The sequence below is a fragment of the Pan paniscus genome, chromosome Y, assembly GCF_029289425.2.
Source record: "Pan paniscus chromosome Y, NHGRI_mPanPan1-v2.0_pri, whole genome shotgun sequence".
In the NCBI taxonomy this organism is placed as follows: Eukaryota; Metazoa; Chordata; class Mammalia; order Primates; family Hominidae; genus Pan; species Pan paniscus.
In genome coordinates this window covers 38160453-38174747 of record NC_073273.2, presented here as the reverse complement: position 1 = coordinate 38174747, position 14295 = coordinate 38160453, and the positions used below count along the sequence as shown (strand labels likewise).

Below are 14295 nucleotides of genomic sequence, written 5' to 3'. Positions count from 1 at the left end.
CTTACTGTCAGAATGCACTTGTAGGATCTTTTCCCCATAGGGCATAGAGCCATGGCACATATAACCCAGAAGCTAAGCATTCCATAGTTTCCTTGTTGGAGTAGGAAGGGGCTGTGCAGAAAAAGTCTATAGCTGTTTGGCACCTGAGTGTGAAGACATCTGGCAAATATTGGAGCCAATTACCAGACAAGCACGGAGTCCAAGAAATGTCTCCCCTTTCTTGGATAACAATTGACCCTTCCTGTGAGGGACCCCCTCATTCCAGCCATTTTCCTCTTTCTCATTGGCACACAGGGGGTAGAAAACTGGGGTTCTGCCTGCAGGTGGGGCTCTGCCAGACACGGCTAAGCTCCTGGGGATTCCCCCGATGGATCAGGGGCCAGAGGCATCTAAACCTGTGAGCGATGTGTCCAGCCACGGTGCTGAGGCTGGGAAACTGCTGTAGTCTGTGAATCCCAACCTCTGGGAGTGCTTCAGATGTTTAAAAACCCAAGAGGAGTCATCTCATCCACAAAAATGTTCGTATTTTTATGTGGCAAAATTATGTAGAAAAAACTAAAAAAAAGTTTGCAAATCTATCTCCCAAAAAACAGCACATGCTGCTTTCTGCACGATAGGGGACCGGGGTGATTTTTAGAATTTTCTTCTTCTTGATGTTTGTTAATATGTATATGAGTCAAGGTTCTCCAAAGAAATAGAACCAATAAGATACATTTATATCTAACTCTATATCTACCTATATCTCTGTCTTTCGTCTATCTCAAAAGTCTACCTATTTATTTATCATCTATCCATCTATCTCTTTATCTATCTCTCTATTATCTACCTGTTCATCTATCTTTGTCTATCTCCAATATCTATCTTCAATATCTATGTATCTATGTATCTAATCTATATATCTATGTATCTATGTATCTATGTATCTATCTATCTATCTATCTATCTATGCATCTATCATCTGTCCCATCTACCTATCTATTGACCTATCTATCTAAAACATGTTTGTTTTCTTACTTGGGAGGCCCAGGAGTTAAGGCTGCGTGAGCTATGACTGCACCACTGCACTGCAGCCAGGACAACAGAGCTGGGCCTTGTCAGAAGGAGAAAGAAAAGGAGGAGGAGGAGGTGGGGGAGGAGGAAGAGGGACAGGAGGAGGAGGAGGAGAAGGGGGAGGGGAAGGAGGAGGAGGAATAAGACGAAGAAGAATTAGGAGGAAGGGGGGAAGAGGGGGGAGGAGGGGGAAGGAGGAGGGGAGGAGAAGGGGAAGAGGAGGAAAGAGGAAAAGGAGGGGGAAGGGGAGAGGAAGAAGAAGCAGCAGCAGCAGGAGGAGGAGGGGAGGAGGAGGGGAGGAGTAAGAAGAACAAGAGGAAGAATAAGAAGAAGGAGGAGGAGGGAGAGGAGGAGAGGAAGAAGAAGCAGCAGCAGGAGCGGCAGGGAGGAAGAGGAGGAAGAGGGAAGAGAGAGAGGAGGAAGGAGGAAGTGGAAGGGGAATGGGAGAAGGAAGAAGAGGAAGAGAAAGAGGAATAAGCAGAAGCAGAAGAAAGAAAGATGGAGGGAAGGAAGGAAGGCAAGAGAGAAAGAGGAAGGAGGGAGGAAGGAAGGAGGGAAGGAAGGAGGAAAGTACATTTCAACCTAAGACAATTTCCTTAAACCCAAATGGATGCCTCCTGATGTTTTCCTAAAAAATATTTTCTTATTTTATTATAATTACAATAAAACATAATTATAGCCCCACACAGACCTGCTGATCTAGAATCTGCATGTGGCTGGATTCTGGTCTGAGTCTCACACTCTTTAGGATCTGAGAGGCATTGAGGCAGATGTCACAAGGTGGATGCAACAATTCTTGTGTAAACCTGGCGCTCCACAGATCTTCCCAAGAAGCCTTTCTTTTTCATTCAGGGCACAGGAATGGCATGACTTCCAGAATCATCACTTAACAGCTGGGTGGGTTTCTATATATTTAATGACAGTTCCTCCATGCTGAAAAACGTCTAGTTTTGTAAATCTCTTTCTTTAAGCTATCTCACCCACCTCTCCCCGCAGCCCTGTGTGTTCAGCAGAATCATGGTTCTCCTGAGTTTGCCAATGAAGAAAAGGATACTGACGTTAACTTTAAGGAAGAGGACGGGCACAGTGGCTCCCAGCACTTTGGGAGGCTGAGGCAGGTGGATCACCTGAGGTCAGGAATTCAAGACCAGCCTGGCCAATGTGGCAAAACCCTATCTCTACTAAGAATGCAAAATATTAGCTGGGCCTGGTGGCGTGTGCCTGTAATCCCAGCTACTCAGGAGGCTGAGGTGAGAGAATTGCTTGAACCTGGCAGATGGAGATTGCAGTGAGCTGAGATTGCACCATTGCACTGCAGTGAGCTGAGACTGTGCCACTGCACTCCAGCCTGGGTGACAGAGAAAGACTCTATCTCAGAAAAAAAAAAAATCATTAAGGAAGAGTATTGTTGAGGGCATGGGCCAGGCCTGTGATGTAGCTGAGATGAAACTCTCTCTCCAGATTCCCAAACCCTGGCTGTCTCCACTGAAGCAGGCTGTCCAGCGGTAGTAGTTGACCATGTCCCATGGTTTAAATCTGTGAGCCGAATTGTACCCTCCTCAATTTTATAAATGGAAGTTCCAATTTTGACTGGGTTTGGAGATGGGATCTTTAAAGAGGTGATTCAGGTAAAACAAGGTCACTAGGTTGGGCCTTGATCCAATAGGACTGTGGACCTTATAAAGAAAAGAGATAAGGACACAGACATGCACAGAGGGATGACCCTGTGAGGACTCAGGGAGAAGATGGCATCCACAAGCCAAGGAGAGAGTTCTCAGGAGGAACCAGCCCTGCCCACACCTTGATCTCAGACTTCCAGCTTCCAGGCCTGTGGGAGAATCAATGTCCACTGTTTAAACAGCCTCGTCTGTGGGACTTTGCAGCAGCCACAGTGGACAAACACATTTGTATTCCAATGAATGAGTTACCTCTGTAAGGGTTGAATTGTGCGTCTCCAAAATTTATATATTGAAGGCCTAATCCCTAGGACCTCAGAACATGACTGTGTTTGGTGATGGGGTCTTTAAAGAGGTGAGAAGGGTACAATGAGCTCAGGAGGTTGTGCCCTGATCCAATAGGACTGGGATCCTTATACAAAGAGTAGATAAGGACACAGACACACACAGAGAGATGACCCTGTAAAGACACAGGGAGAAGAGGGTGTCTACAAGTCAAGAAGAGAGGCCTCAGGAGGAACCAGCTCTGCCCATGCCTTGATCTCAGAATTCCAGCCTCCAGGACTGTGGAAGAATAAAACTCTGTGGTTTGTAAGCCACCCAGCCTAGGGTATTCTGTGATAGCAGCCTGCAATGGACTAAGACATCTCATAAGAAGAGCAGATGAGGACACAGACACGCACATAGAGGGACGACCACGTGGGGACACAGGGAGAAGATGGCGTCTACAAGCCCAGGACAGAGGCCTCAGGAGGAAACAGCCTTGCCCATATCCTGATCTCAAGACGTCCAGCCTCCAGGACTGTGGGAGAATCAATGTCTGTTGCTTATAAGCCACCCAGTCTACGGCATGCTGTGACAGCAGCATGAAATGGACTAAGACACCTCATAAGAAGAGGAGATGAGGACACAGACACACACAGAGGGACAACCCTGTGAGGACACAGGGAGAAGACAGCATCTACAACCCAAGGAGAGAGGCCTCAGGAGGAACCAGCCCTGGCCATACCTTGATCTCAGACCTAGCCTCAAGGACTGTGAGAGAATCAAGGTTGTTGTTTAAGGGGCCCAGTCTTTGGGATTTCTTTGTAACAACTCTGGGAAGTCATTACCAAGTCTCTGTGCTGCAAAGTGAGATCCATGGATCTGCAGCCTTGACATCCCCTGGGAGCTGATGAGAAACAATGTGTCTTGGGCCCAGACAGACCTGCTGAAGCATAGTCTGTGTGTCACCCATGTGCTGAGGGATCCGTGTGCGTGCCACTCTGAGAAGACGGGTTTACAACACTCCATCGACCAGTGCCTCATTGCATGGTCTGCGGTATTTTCCTTGAGTTTTCCTTGCACCAAAGATGTCTTGCCTTTTATGATGAATGATCATTCCTTTCTCTTTGATGACAAAATACTTCGACCCCTGCAGACCCTGTCTGTTGTGTTACAGACATACACTGAGGCCTGAATTCTCATTACTAATGTTTGCTCTAATGGAGCTTCAATCTGCAACTGCATAATATGGTCACTGGGAAGTCAAGAATGGGGCCAGTTGGTTGACCTTCTGGGGAGAGGCTGGGCTGCTCGGATGCTGAGACCGTGGAGTGTTCATGGGTTCCGAGGAGCAGATCATGCATTAGGGCGGCCTGCTTAGCTCTGGCATCTGCAGCCCCGGTGAGCTTGAGCATTAGGGAGTCCCTGGATATTCATGTTGAGGTGTGGAGGAGGAGACTCCAGCTGTGTTTGATTTCCTGTCTTGCTGGAAATATAAACTTCTTAACCAATTAGAGAACAGAATGGATTTCATCTTATCCATGGGGCTAAAGTAGAATTCAGCCCTTGGCAAACAAGCCCCCTGGGAATAAGATTCCCCACTGGGGCAACAGCCTTCCTTGTCACTTTCTGTTGCAATCTACGGTCCTAACCTAGTCATATGATTTAATTTTTTTTACTCTGTGAATCATGCCGTCCTGGGAGAGAATGAGACGAGCAAGGACACCCCTCTTAGGGGCTTGCCAGGCACTCTCCCTAGCATGGAAATAAAGGAAAATCTTGAGTTCCTTCAAGGGAAATTCCAGGCACCTGGCTGGCCTTGAGAAGTACATGGAGCGGCTTGATAAGCAAGGTTATTGTAGTGTAGAACAATAGCCAAGGAAGTTAGAGCCTCAAGATGTTTAGTTTCCTGTAAAGACTAAAGATAACATCTTTTTTGAGATGGAGTCTTGCTCTATCACCCAGGTTGCAGTGCAGTGGCACAATCTCAGCTCACTGCAACCTCTGCCTGCCTGGTTCAAGCGATTCTCATGCTTCAGGCTCCCGAGCAGCTGGGACTACAGGTGTGCACCACCACTCCCTAATTTTTTTATTTTTAGTAGAGATGGGGTTTCACCATGTTCATCTGGTCTCACACTCCTGACCTCAGATGATCCACCCCCTTCGGCCTCCCAAAGTGCTGGGATTACCAGTGTAAGCCACCATACCCAGCCAAAATAACATCTTAATATATGGTCCTGAGTTGATTTGCAGGAACCCAGACCCCTACCAAATGACAAATGCCATCTGCTGGCTTATAGACCTCAGGTAAGAGAAACTGAATTCTCATTACCAATATTTGCTCTAAATTCCTTCCTAGAGACATGGAGGGTGGAGAGCTGGAGGAAGTCACACCCATGGGCCAGAACTAACATTGATTTCTGCTGACCCCAAATGCTCAGACAAACTTTGCCTCCTTAACTGATGACAAATCAGAGAAACTTTGAATCCACATTAAGCTCCTGCTTCCAGGTATCCCGCCTTTTTAGATCAAAGCAATGTATAGCCTGCATGTATTATGGCTTTGCCTGTAACCTCTGCCTCCTTGCCATTGAAAACCCTCACCTACTGGCCACCCAGGAGGTTGGGTCTTAAGGCATCAAGGAGGTTGCTTGATGCCCTCTAAGTAGCCCGGAATAAATGCCTCACTTCCTCACGCTGCAATCCCAATGGCAGTGTTCGGCTTTACTGCACAGGGCCGGTGGACCTCAGTTGAGTTAGTGGGAGGTGTTCGAACCAGAGCAACTCCAGCTTGAGTAGGGGTTGTGTAAAATGAGGCCGAGAGCTGCTGGGCTGCATTCCCTGATGGTCAAGGCATTCTAAGGCCCAGGATGAGATAGGAGGTTGACACAAGACACAAGTCATAAAGACCTTGCTGATGAAACAGCTTGCCGTAAAGAAGTCGGCCAAATTTTACCAAATCCAAGAAGGCGTTGAGAGTGACCTCGGGTGGTCCTCACTGGTATCTTCCCACCAGCCCCATGACAGTTACAAATGCCATGGCAATGTCAGAAGTTACCCTATATGGTCTAAAAAGAGGAGGCATGAATAAGCCACTCCTTGTTTAGCATATCCTCAAGAAAGAACCATACAAATGGGCCACCAGTGGCTGTATTCTATGGAGCAGCCGTTCTTTATTCCTTTACTTTCCTAATAAATTTGCTTTCACTTTACTCTATGGACTTACTGCAAATTCTTTCTTGTGCAAGATCCAAGAACCCTCTCCTGGGGTCTGATTCCGGACCCCTAAGAACAATTATCATATGCTTTCTATATATACACATATATATTTTTTAATTGCTGAACAGGAGTCAAAGAGAAACCTTAGGATTTGCCTAAAGGAAGTCAAGATTTGTTCTTCTTGGGGTCCCTGTGCCAGCTTTGTAAAACCTCAGAACTTTCCCCTCTGTGAGTTTCCTCAAGATGAGAAGGGTTCTATGGGTTTAAGACCCACTGTCTTCAACTGCAGCAGCTGATCCCAGAAAGATTGGTTTAAATGAACACTTCACAGGAAACCAGTACAATCCTATGTAAAGAAATAAAAAACAAGCCAGAGGTGGTGGCTCACACCTGTAATTGCAGCACATTGGGAGGCCAAGGCGGGTGGATCACTTGAGGCCAGGAATTCAAGACCAGCCTGGCCAACATGGTGGAACCTCAAAAATTAGCTGGACATGGTGGTGCACACCTGTAATCCCAGCTACTTGGGAGGCTGAGGCACATGAATCACCTGAACCAGGGAGGCAGAGGTTGAAGAGAGCTGAGATTGTGCCATTGCACTCCAGCTTGGGCAACATAGTGAGATTCTGTATCAAAAGAAAAAAGAAAAAAGAAAAAAGAAAACAATTACTTTAAAGGGCAGATGTTTCTCCTGGACACACAGATCAAAGGACATTGGATTTAATAATGAAACAGAAGAGTCTGTCTGAATTTACTAATGTGGTTGCACGTCCCGTAATGATTGCAGTTGGTTCTCATTCAATTCCGCAGTGTATAAATTCTGCTGATAATAGCTGTAATTGGTGTCAGGGATTTAGACAGTCTCTGTATGTTCCTTTTTATTTTCTGCTCAGAGCCTGCTGGGAGCTGATTTTCTTCTTTAGATTGAGGTAAATAATTCAATGGGAAGTGGGAAGTGGAGGTTTGGGTGTGGGCTGATTAGTCTTCTGTGCTATGTGGCAACCATTGCCTGGAGGCAGGTAATGTTCAGTGGGCATTGACCTTGACATTGTGTAATTATTATTCCAACAACAGCACTCTGCTTTGCAAAATTGTTGTTTGTTATATTGATTTTGTGGGGTCATGGCGCCTGAAGATTTGCTAAAAATCATGGACATGAAGCAGATTGATTAATTGGAGAAAAGACATAACAAATGTACTTAACGTGTATACACAGGAGCATTCAGAATGAAGACCCCAGATACAAGGGGAGATGGTCCATTTTTATGCTTTAGTTCAACCAAGTCTGGACAGCTGTGTAGAAATAGGGTTGGACAAAAAGGGCCTGATCCAATGCTAATGGTCTGAGTGGGGAAACCCAGCCAGGCCTGTGTGTCTAGATTCTTCTTGGCCTCTCTGAGCAGCACTCCTTCCTTCTGGGTGTGAGGCGGGACCCTCTCTGGAATGGGGTTCTTAGGATGCCCAAACAAGAACAGGTCAGGTAATTTCCTCATGGCCAGTCTTTATACAGATAGAATAGAGGGAAAGTTAGAGTCTTGTTTTTAGGTTTTATGGCTGGCTTTGGGAAAAAGTCGTTCTTGTTTCTGGGACCTGCCTTGGGGAAGATGGATTCTCGTCCCTACAGTGCCTTGGGAGAATGGGACTGAGAGACAGGAGAGCTGGAGAAGTTCTAAGACAAACTTCTGCTTCTGAGGCTGTTACTAAGGCCTGCATTTGGGGGTATCATTTTCTGAACCTGAACAACTTGTATGTCTGAATCAATGTAAAGAATTCAGAGGGTGGCGGAAATCTAATAAGAAGAATCTTTGAATCTGGCAGGGGTGGAATTTGAACTCAAGAGGGATTTGGTGACTCCAGGCTACAGAAGAATGCCTCCAAGCACTACATCACATGGCTTTGCTCCGAAGGGTCCTGAGGTGAGCCACTTAATCTACATCTCCAGGATGCCATAGTCACAGCACAAAATGAGATTGCTTTCTTCTTGGGGGTTTAGGGATCCCAGAACACAAGGGTTTGATTAAAAACTGCTAAGTTCACTAAGTAGAAGCAAAACAAATCAGAAACAGATCTCCTGTCCTGCCCCGTCTTATGTTCCCAGAAGAAAATAAACCCTGCAAAAGCAATAGCGCCATGTGCAACCTGACCTTGGAGACAGAGACCCCAGAGTTAGCGCTGTCTACCTGAGACATCTCCCAGCCCAGGGGTCTTACTCCAGGCCCATGAGGACCCCAGCCATGGCTTTGCTATAACTTCCCTGGAGAGGAGAGAGGTCAGAGGGCCCTGCCTGGTGTGCAAGACTGGAGACTCTTAGTGCTCAGGCGGCCATATGCTGGCCAGAGTCCGTCTGGTTTATGTAACGAGGTCTAGGTGTGACCGACAACGGCCTCGTGTGTGTGAGTCACGCATGCAGCAACTTCTGGCTGCAGTGCAACACCTGAAACCAAGCAAAGCCTAAAACCCCCAGGCTCCGCTTCCTCTGTGACCCTCCCCATCCCCAATTCCTGTCATCTCTCAGGGTCATCCGGAGCATCTCAAAGCTGAAGGAGCCTCCGCTGCAACCTGGCCTCCTGCTGCAGGATGAGACGAGCTGTCTGCAGCCCTCCCGTGCCACCTGCCTGTTTTATGCAACAGCATTTTGAGAGGAGGGGCTGGGAGGGGAGAGATAACACCGAGGCCTTTGGTTATTTAGGGCAACAGCAGGGAGTGGTCTGGGTGCAGAGATTAGAGGAGATTGTTAAGTGGTTGCTGAGGGGATGCCTGGAACTGCTGGGATGTGCCAAGATATAACACAGTGAAAGATATTGGTCAATGCTGAATCTAAATCGGAATCTAAATTCTCAGGGTGTGTGCATAGCCAAGACACTTAACTCTGGGGTCCTGGACAGGTGTCTCAACTGGAACTGCTGACAGACTCAGAGGGGAGATGTCTCATGGATCCAAGAGACTGACATGGCTCCCGTCCCCCAGCCCAGTCTGAGCAGCTTGGACGGTGATGACCAAGAGAGTTGGAGGAGGCCAGATGTGGAGGCTCACTCCTGTAATCCCACCATTTTGGGAGGCTGAGGCAGGTGGATCACTTGAGGTGAGGAACAAGAATTATTGAACCCAGGAGGAGGAGGTTGGAGTAGGCTGAGATTATGCCATTGCACTCTAGCCTGGGTGACAGAGTGAGACTCCGTCTAAAAAGCCAAATATACAAAAAAAAAAAAATTGGGAGATTGCTGGGGAGATCAAAGACAGGCCAGGTTGTTCTGATAGGGGAGCCTGTAGTGATCACTGGTAACAGAGAACGTCATCTGAGAGGGATGTGGGGGCTCCCAGAGTTTGAGAGAAATGGCCGTGTGGGATTTGACCTGTGATGGCACCGCCAGCTCCCAGCCTCCTGTCTGGGCCCGGGGCAGCTGTTGTGTGCACCCTGGGCTCAGAGTTCCCCTTCCCTCCAAGGTTTGTAATTTTGTCCTCACTTAGGGACTCCTGCTTGGGGATGCACCTTCTGCTCTGGAGAGGCCCTAATTGCCTCCACAAGGAGCTATAAAGCATGCCTGGGTGGCATGTGGTTGCAGTCATGCCACAGACTGTATGAATGTATATGGGAGCCCTTGAACCTTACCCCAGAGTAAACATCATCCAGGCAGATGGATTTCTGCAAGGGAGACAGATAACAGAGGTGGGGGAGACCCACCAAAAAGAGCTCACTGGGTTCTCCAGGCTTAGCCTCCTCCAGGGTTTAGTGTTTGAGCAAGACATTTTCACCCCTGGACAATTCTGAAAATTCTGACTGCTCCTGTCTTGCCCTAAACCTGCCAGAACTTAGTTTCTTCCTTTGGGAAATATGCATGCTGGTCATACCAGCATCCTCAGGTTGGCAGATGAGATGCTTTGGTGCCTGGCATTACTGCAATAGAACTCAATGCATAGGAATGCTGATTCAGTGCCCTCCCAGCTGCATCCTCTACTTCCTGGTAAGTTCTCCAGTGGTATTTTCTCTGCAGGGTTGGTATTTGCAGGGGTTAAGGGAGAAACAAGGGCAAGGTGTGCATATATGTCAGCAAGAGGGACCCGTCACCCTCACAAATTCTGCAGTATATTTTTAATGATGAGTCACAAAGATGTGAATGTTCTCATCTCTCTGCTACAGACACATTCATTAGGTTAACTGCTTTTGGATCAGGTAGGAACCTCAGCTTGTCCACACAGGTTGCTTCCTGATCTGTATTTGTCAGTGTAGGCTAGCTGCTGTAACAAACAGCCCCCAAAGAATTAAAAGTTTTTCTCTTGTGTTGCATCCAGGGGATGTGGCAAAGGAGTCCTCTGCTCCATATAGTCTCTCAGGGATCCGGGACCCTCATATTGTTCTGCTTCACCTTCTCCTAAGGCAGCCCCTCTCAACCTATACTCTGTGTGTGTGTGTGTGTGTGTGTGTGTATGTGTGTATGTGTGTATGTGTTTGTTTATGTATGAGGGAAATCCCAATCTTAAGCTGTGAGTGGGAGAGTCCAGGAGAGAAGTCTATGTGCTTGGAGAGAAGCTTCCTTCAAAGTTCCCTGGCCATGAGTAGGAATGAAGCTCTGACACAAGTTGCAATGTCAATGCAACTCAGAAGCATCATGCTCAGTGAAAGAAGCCAGGCACAAAATACCACATATTGTAGGATTCTATTTACATGAAATTTGCAGAATAGACAATTCATGGAGACAGAAAGTGGATTAGTGTTTGTCAGGGGCTGGGGAGGCAGAGGGGAATTGACTGCTGAATGGGGACACTGGTCTTGTACTGGGTGATGAGTATGCTCTGGGACTAGGTGGAGGTGGTGGTTGCATCTCCCACATAGCTCATGGTCAGGTTAGTTTGAGTCCTCTGGGTGACCTTAGGCTTGCAGGAGGAGGGGAGCAGCATGAGGTGAGGAACAAAGGTGATTCTGGCCTTTCCATCATGGGGTGACTTATGCCCTGTTTACTCCCAATAGGTCAAAGAGACTTAGGAGACGCCCTTGTTGACCCTGGTAAGAGCTGATATTTCAAGGGGAGCCTTCTTTTTTCAGCTCAAGTCTAACAGCATCAGCTGTATAGTTACTTTGGGGTTGGGTTGGGCCAGTGTTGGGAATTTCTTGGTTTTGAGATCTCTGTTCTTCACAGGAGATTGCAGACACCTTGAGACAAACCTTTACACACTCTCTGAAACTCTCAGACTCATTTCCTGGTAGGTCTGTGCTTCTGAAGCCTGTGGTTTAGGAATATGCTAGTATCTTATTATTTTATTTTATATTATTTTATTGAGATGGGAGTCTTGCTCTGTTGCCCAAGCTGGAGTGCTGTGGTGCAATCATAACTTAACACACAGCCTCAACTTTCTGGCTCAAGCAATCTTCCCACCTCAGCCTCACAAGCAGCTGAAACTACTGGTGTGTGCCCCCATGCCAGTTATTTTTATTTATTTTTTGTAGGCAACTATGTTGCCTAGGCTGGCCTCAAACTCCTGGGCTCAAGCAATTCTTCCACCTTGGTCTCTCAAAATCCTGGGATTACAGAGGTGCACCAGCATGCCTGGACCAGTACCTGCTTTTCTTACAGTTCAGTTCATATCCCTCATTGTCGCACACCTCCCAGAGCACACTACATTCCATTTTCCCACTGGCTTCTCTGGTCACCTTCACTCATGAGGCTGTGAGTTTTTCTATTCCAGGGCACTTAGGTCCTGGAATCTTCCCATTCTGTGTTTTTGTCCATCCAAGTTCAGCTGGAAACTTAGTGGCTCAACGGAAAGCTGAAAATATGCGTCCCGGACCCAGGAGAATGTCCTGCTTGAGGCAGAGAGTCTAATTGAGATTCAGGTGTATTCTGATAGCGGTGATTGGGAGAAAGGGAAAGATTTGGTTTCCAATGCAAAGATTTGTTTTGAAAGAAAAATAAACTTTTGTGTACACCGAAGAAGAATCCATTGGGCTTTAGCATTGGGAACAACTGGTTGACCAGTGCAGTTACATAATGGTGTTTTTTGGAGGAAGAGAGAATGATAACCAGATCTGATCCTAAAAAGCCAAAAACAAGATGATAGGAACTCATCTCTCTCCAAGTTTTCTGCACACTGTGATGTTTTTGCTAATAATTATCCTACAAAGCAGATACAAAATTGTTGTCAGTGCAACAGGAAAATGTAATGACTCACCCCAACATGGAGATGCCATTTCTCCCATGAAGTTAGAAAAGGTGAAGGTTGAATCCTACCCTGTCAAGGCATATTGAGGGGTGGGGGTTGGAGGCAGGTGTGTGGTTGTAACCACTTTGGAAGCATTGGGGAATTATCTCCAAAATTCAGACCGAGTATGTAGCACCAGCGTTTGGTCTGGATAAAGAATGAGGCATATCTGCAAGAGAACCCTGTGCAATAGTGAAGGAGGGGCTGGCTGGTAGGCTCAGATACAGAACAAGACATGTTATTGATCTGAAAGATCACTGACATGTGACCCAGGAGTTCCACTTCTAAACAGATACCCAAGAGAATTGGGAGCAGGGACTCAAACAGTTATTTGTGTACCCATGTTTGCAGCAGCAATATTCACAATAAGCCAAAGGTGGAAACAACCCAACTGTCCATCAGGGGATGAATGAATGAACAGAATGTGGTCCCTCCAGGCAACAGAATATGATTTGGCTGTTAAAAAGGAAGGGGGTTCTGATGCGTGCTACATGAGCCTTGAAAATGTGCTCAGTGAAAGAAGCCAGGCATAAAAGGCCACAGGGTGTAGGATCCCATTAATATGAAATGTCCAGAATAGGCAAATTCAGAGAGACAGAAAGTGGATTAGCGATTGTTGGGCTGGAAGAGGGGAGAAAAGGGAGGGACTGCTCACGGTTATGGGGTCTCCTTTTGGGGGGATGAAACTGTTCTGGAACTAGATACAGGTGGTAATTGTACAATATTGTGAATATATGAAACACCATTGAATTGTACTCCTTAAAATGTCAAATTTTATGATATGTGAGTTTCACATTGATTTTTTAAAAATCACAGAAATAAACTCCCTTTCCACTCACCTGCTACTACCTTTTCATTGCTCACCTAGAGGACTGCCAGTGCCTGCAAACACATCTTTGAATGCATCGTTTTGCTACCAAGAGCCTCCCATGAATGGGCAGGCATGTGCCTGTTCACACACAGCCCTTCCTTATGGGAAGGAAGCCCCAGTGCATAGGAACCGCAGTCACCTGCATGGTGACTGTGGGGAATTCACTTTTCACTGTCTATACTGCCTGGGCTTTAAGAAACTCTGTGAGTGTATCACTATTTTAAAAAATTGTTATAATTTTACATTTTAAAAAGCAGACAGAGAAAGGAAAGACGGGAGAGAGGGAGGGAGGGTAGGAGGAGGGAGAAAGGGAAAAGGAAGAGAAGCAAAAAAGAAGAAAACAAAGAAAGGAGGGAGAAAAGAGGAAGTGAGGCAGGAAAATAGGAGAGAAGGAAGAAGAGAAGAAAAGGAAAGAGACAAGGAAGGATGGATGGAAGGAAGAAGAAAGGAAAGGAGATAAGGAAAGACTGAGGGAGGGAAGGAAGGAAGAAGGGTAGGAAGCAAGGAGGAAAGAAAGAAAGGAGGGAAGGAAGGAAAGACAGAAAGATGGGGAAGAAAGGAGGAAGAAAGAAATGAAGGAAAGAATAAGGTGAGGAAGGAGGGAAGGAAGGAGAGAGGAAGAGAAGAAAGGATTGAGAACAGGGAGGAAAGAAGAAAGGAAAGTGGAAGAAGGCAAGAAGAAGGAGCAAAAGGAAAGAGGGGAGGAAGGAAGAAAGGAGAGAAGGAAGGAAGGAGAGGAGGAAGGAAGTAGGGAGGGCAGGAGGGAGAGGGAGGTGGCAATAGGGAGAAAAGGATATGGGAAACCTTCAATTAAAATACAGGACATGTGAAACCATATGCTGCATTTGGAGCTTCAAGCTCTCCCTTTTGCAGTCTCTGCACTCCCAGTGAATTTCCCCACCACACACACACCCCTATGTTCTAGCTGCCTCCTATCAAGGCAATGCTAGGCTGTTATGTAAACCATGCTTTCAAATACACTGTTTCCTCTGTTTGGAAGAAGTCTGGCCTGCACAGCCC

General features: G+C 46.7%; 1 pseudogene; it reads left to right on the top strand.

The window, feature by feature from the left end:
* LOC129395505 (glycoprotein Xg-like) overlaps positions 1–14295 on the top strand; it is a 57873-nt pseudogene that overhangs the window by 7561 nt on the left and 36017 nt on the right.